At 42.0% G+C, this 6000-nt stretch overlaps 1 protein-coding gene across 1 annotated transcript in view; it reads left to right on the top strand.

The window, feature by feature from the left end:
- agmo (alkylglycerol monooxygenase) overlaps positions 1-6000 on the top strand; it is a gene marked incomplete at its 5' end in the record, with an annotated part of 58072 nt that overhangs the window by 51512 nt on the left and 560 nt on the right. The gene's annotated exons all lie outside the window — the stretch shown is intronic.

Here is a 6000-nt window from a genome sequence, read left to right as displayed (position 1 = left end):
TAAATAGCCATTTGTGGACGTATCCGGGAAAAATAGCTTGGAGTTGACGATTGCACGGGCTACTATTGTTGACAATAACAGATGACATGGCAGGAACATTTGATCTGTTCAGCCGCTCTGAAAATAGCCTAAATCCATCCTTCGTCAACGTGAAGTGGAAGCGTACTGTATTTCTGAAGGTATTTATCGTCTCAGACGAGATCACGGTGCCGCAGTGTTGTTTAGCAAATCTCAATTCTTCAATTTAATGAGGTTGTGAATTTCTCCAGTCGAGAGATTATCTGCACACGATACCTGTTAGTCATTTTCTAAATCAAGTCCCTGTTTACCTGATGTAAAACTCACAGTTTTTGCGTTTTCATAGTATTTATTTGAAAACAATGTCTGCTCACGTGCTGAAAATGGTGTAGTTTGCATGCCAAGCCATGTGTTGGCACTGTCGATTGTTTTTGTAATGAAATCACAAACACAGGCGCACAGAGAACTACAAAAACTACAACTATTAAACTACAGTGTCCCAGGAGAGCATGGACTGGGAGTCATGACACTCTGGAGGAAACATTGTTCTTATTGTAGTAAGTTCTTATTGTAGTGAGTATTTACTACAGTCGTGGGGCTCATGCACAGAACAGGATTTCAGAAAAGTTGTTCTCCTCCGACAACAAGGGTTTGGAGTCGGAGCAACTTGAAAAGTTCCACCTTGGTAGCTGTTTTCAAATCGTGCCGTTTTCAGTGACAGTGCACAAATATTGCGTAAACGTGGTCCTCAGAAAGCAACTTACATTTCAAAATATACTGGTTTAACCCTGCTGGGACCACTGCGTGTCACTGTATGACAACAGAAAGCTGCGACATTGGTAATGAAAAAACCTCCACGACGGCCGGAACTGAGGAACAAACCCACAGAAAAGTTGTGGAACAGCAGCTGCTGGGTGACGGTTATCGATAGAGCAGTCACGCCTGGACATGGAAAAATAGGTGTGACATACGTATGTGTTATATTTTTGATAGATGCAACTTCTAATCCAGGAAACAGAAGTAGAATATCAGACAGGAAGTCTGCTGCCTTTCTTTCAGAGAGAGCGCTGGATAATTGAAGTCTACAAACAAGACATAAAGGCCATTTAACGTCATATCTTATACATTTTCTATAAGTGTCTGCACATATAGTATATAACCTCTTGTCCTCTCCACACACTTTTCTTTTCATCTCTTTTTTTTTTCTTGCGCTTTGGCTGAAAACGTGCTCTCCTCTAACGAGTCTGAATATGGCCACCCAGGGACCCGCGGTTAGTGATGAGGTGATGACTCCTCTTATTGAGGCTGACGTGGCGCCAAACTGCTGGGGTCTGAAGTGGATTGAAAAGATGAATACGGGATGTCGTTCCCCCCCCCCCCCCCCCCCCCCGGTTTGTATCGCATGTTCTCAATGAGGCGTGGACGTCTGGATGTGTCGTCTCGCATGTGACCCGACAGAGGACAGCTCACGCCAGATGTGTGATGGGAAAGCGTCTGGACGACTCTTATCGTTCCTGACCGCCGCTTCATCGAAGCCGCTTTGTGTTTCGCTGCACTTTCAACCGTTTTGCCGCAACGGTCTCGCTCGCATGTGTTGTGTTTGGCGGCGTGTGCGTGCGTGGGAGTGGAGCGGCGGTATTTCTCATGGCAGCGGGAACGGGGGGGGGGGGGGGGGGGGGGGGGGGGGGGGGGGTTGGCACTGCAGCGGCTCTCTGGTGGGACGTTAACCTGCTCGGCGTATCCTTCCTGAGTCAGAGACAGCATATCTGCTCATAATGAACAGACAGGAAGTGTGTGTGTGTGTGTGTGTGTGTGTGTGTGTGTGCGTGCATGCGTGCGTGCGTGTGCGCAGTATGAAGGATTTCTATAGCTATTATATTATTACAGAAGCAGGTTAAATTCTTCCTTTTAAAGATAATAAAAGAAGACATGGTCCTCTAATCCAACTTTGTCTTTTTGATTTTAAAATCGGAGGCGTCAAACACATTTTATTTCAGGATCTAACAAACAACCTATTTTCACCTCGTGTTGGCCATAATAACCTTTGAATATATACTTTATATGTTTTCTTTGTTGTTGCGAGTATATGTGAGGAAAATGTCTCCATTTTCCCAAGACTAAACAATTATTACTGACAATTACTAAGATCTCAATTTTCATTTAACCTTCCGGCAAAGACGCTGATTTTTTTTCTAATTTCTGCCCAAATGATGTGAATAGCCTACCTTCATACATAAATCACACACATGTCTGACTATCTAGGGTTGCTCATCGCTTCTGAACATGTGATTATACTAATTATTTCTTTGTATTTTTTTTATTGTCCTTTGTATATAGCCTATGGTTCTGTGGTAGAATTCTCACCTGCCACTTGAGAGACCAGGATTCGATTCCCGGCCAATACATAATAGTTTTTAGAATATGTTCAATTTATTTTAAAGACTGAACTTTATCATGTATTTATTTAATTTTATACTATGTATTTTTTGATTTGACTTGATTTTATATCAATTGGAGCGTCTTGCGGGCCGGTTTTGGCCCACGAGCCTTATGTTTGACACTCCTGGTGTCGAGCATTTAATAAGCAGAACCGTCAAATTAATATGACATGTTCATTGGTACAATAACCCCCCCCCCCCCCCCCCTAAAATACAACATGAAGACACATGAAAGAAATAAAAGGAAAACCAAACAGATTAATCTTGTTAAAGGAGATTAAAAACAAAATATTGATCCACTTAAAGCTTCAATAATGTGTTTGTGGATCAGGACTCATGGTGAAGGGTCGGGGACTATCCATAAATGATCTTTACGGGTTATTTTCACAACGCAGCTGACTCCGCCCACCCCCGACAAAGCAGGAAAAAAAAGCTCTGAATAATTTTTCCGATACAGTTCAGGCCGGTCTGCTGGCCTGTCGGCGGCCATGTGGAGCGGGAGCTCTGGAAACATCCCATTACAGGTCATATATCACACGTCTGACAGCAGCCATTGGGCCTGTTTTCCCTTCAATCACGAGTGCAGCTGCGAGCAGCCGGACGCTGCCAGTGTTAACCCGCTGCAGGCTGGACCGGGACTGGGACCGGGACCGGGACCAGGACCAGGACCCGGGCCAGCAGAAACTGCCCTCTGGGGGTGTTTAGTGCTTCTCCTTGAAGTTTCATGCCTGTAACCAGCTGCTCAGGACGACTCGCGTTGTAACGCTGTTCTTTTGTGGGGCGATACGGATCGTTTTGAGGGGTCAGGACTCAGAGACTCGTCAAACTGTGTATTTTTTTTCCTCTATTTTTAACTAAGAGGCAGCTGGTCCATCCACCCTGTTCACGACAAGCTATATTACAACTTACGAGAAAGAAAACTCAAAAAAAACTTTAAACTATTACATTTAATGTTGTAGTATAGAACACATTTGGGCAACTCCTGCTCTGAAAATAATAATCAAGATTTGGCAAATTAAAATCAAAATTGTTAGCAAACAACTGGATTGCTCCAGTAATACTGGCTGTGACCACTAGATGGTGTAGTGAGTCACACAATAGCAACAACGGACACAAGAAACAACAGCTTGATGCAATCTCGAGTAAAAACAGAACATTTTACAAGCCCGGAAGATTTTCGCATTTTTCGGACTAAATGATGGCGTCTGTTCAATTTGTGTCTCCCACCGAACCACTTCCAGGAAAAAGGTTTGCTGGGGCTCTCGGTAGAGGGTAGACCTTCGCCAACGCCACACTTGTTTGCGGACCCGAGTTAGCATCGCTAACGTGCTAGCCGTTAGCTCATATCGATGCTCGCTAGCCTGTCGGATGGCAACATTACTTTGTGAACACGGAGCAACAGATGCTGATCTCCTCCATGAGGTGCCTTATTGCGAAACGGTTAACAGTCAATGTCCCAAAATCTAATCAGTTGGTTCTTGGATGATGACAAATCATCTCTGAAAATTTCCTGCATTTCGACTGAGTAGTTTTTGCAAAAAGTTGATCAAATACATACATACAAACCAATAAATAAATAAATACACGTAGATGCTGACATAACCTCCTCGACCGACTTTCATTGGCAAAAGTAAGAATATGTTGCCAGGTTTATAATAGTCACGAATGAATATCAGGAAACATGTCAGTGTAACTTCAATCACTTTGATAGACTTAAAAAAAAAAACTTTTCTCTGGCTTTTTTAAACAAATAATAAACTTCCAAACTTTATTGAAGTTAATAGTCACTGCAGTTCTGCTGTTTTGGACTTAATTATGAATTAAGTTCAGAAAACGACTTGAGGTTTACATATTTTCTCGCCTATTCAAAGAAGTTTGGTTGTGAGGAAGCGCCTCGATCACTGTCACCGTTCCTCCTTTCTTTTGTTTCATCTCAGATTCTCAGAGCAGGTAGAAATGCAGACCGAACGAAAGGAAATCTCTCTTTTTCTCTCTCTCTCTCTCTCTCGCTCTATCTCTATCTCACACACACACAATCTTTCCCTCTCTTTCTTGTTAACTCTCCCTCTCGCACCTCCTCTCCATCTCTCACTCTCTCTTTGTTGTGCCCTTTCTCTTGCTCTTTCTCCCTCTCTTTCTCTCTCCCTGTCATTCTCTCTCTCTCTCTCTCTCTCCCTCTCCCTCTCCCTCTCCCTCTCCCTCTCCCTCTCTCTCTGTCTCAGAGGACAACAGCTGCCTCGTCCTCCACCAGGAATCTTTAGCTTCTTTTCCCATCAGCCTCTTTCTGTGATGGACTCTGGTTTTGGCCGGCGCTGCGATGTAGGATGCAGTTTATGGGCCAGAACACAGTGAGGGGTGGTGACAAGGAGTGTTTCTGCCTGAACACCCCCCACCACACCCCCCCCCTTCTGAAAAGTCCCCCACGGTTGCGACCCCTCTGACCCCTTCGTGAGAGCGACCGGGGGAAAAGACCTGATCCTGAACCCTCCGAGGTCTCGTTCCTTCGTCGTCCTGAGAGAAGCTGCGTCTCAGCAGTCTCTCTGTTTCCCTTCACGTTGTTTGACCACCAACATATTTATGTCCCTTTTATTTAAAAACAAAAACAAACAAAAAACGCTGATTCAACTGAACCCGTTTCAGTTTAGCTTCTTACCTGATATTTAACATGAGAAGAGTAAGAGGTGCACCGGTGTTTGTAAAAGAGGCGGAAAACAAGCAAACATTCTGAAGAAATTCAGTAAATATGAACATTGAGGTGATTAAATCTACAAAATTATGTAAATAAAAGTGACATTTATCCAAAAAAAACCCTCATATTTGAAGCATCCTTCAGGTTACCTAAAAGCCTCATCTCGGGGAAATGTCCATGTGTTCTTTGTTGGAAGAGGAAAGTTTATTTCTTTGCACCGTTCAGGAAATTCACAGATATTTCCAAGTGGAAAAGCATTAAAATGGATCAGGTTGCAGATCACTGCTCGTCATGATTGATAACTCCTAACTGTAACATAAATGTACTTTTAATTCCTAAAATTGGCCAAAATCGAAGATTTATTGTCCAAATAAAAGGAGTTCGGATTTGGAAAGCTGCTGTGGTTATAAAAACGTGTTGAAGGATCGATAAATGGACTATGAAATGAAATAACGTCAAAGTTTATGAATTAAAGCTGACCCACCCAGGCAAAAAGGCAAAAGTCCATAATGTTATAAAAAATTATATATATATATATATATATATATATATATATATATATATAAAGTAGAGTAGGTAGGTAAATAATAATACAATTTTTAAATAAAAATAATAAAAATAGTATGTAAATAATCATAAAATTGTCAATTAGAATTTGAAGTTTTTTTCAACCAATACAACAGAAAAACTGCCAAAACAGTTTAATTGTACCTGCAGTATCTGATATTAAATGAAAATATTCCAAACCTTTTGTCTATTATACAAAAGTTTTTAAAAAATGTAGTCATTTGATGGGCGACATTATTTATCGTGAGGGAGACATGGAATTGAATTGCGAGTGGTCGTGTATATTTT

Source organism: Blennius ocellaris (genome assembly GCF_963422515.1).
Source record: "Blennius ocellaris genome assembly, chromosome: 8".
NCBI lineage: Eukaryota > Metazoa > Chordata > Actinopteri > Blenniiformes > Blenniidae > Blennius > Blennius ocellaris.
Note: the sequence above shows the minus strand (reverse complement) of the source record. Positions and strands in the feature narration are given on the sequence as shown.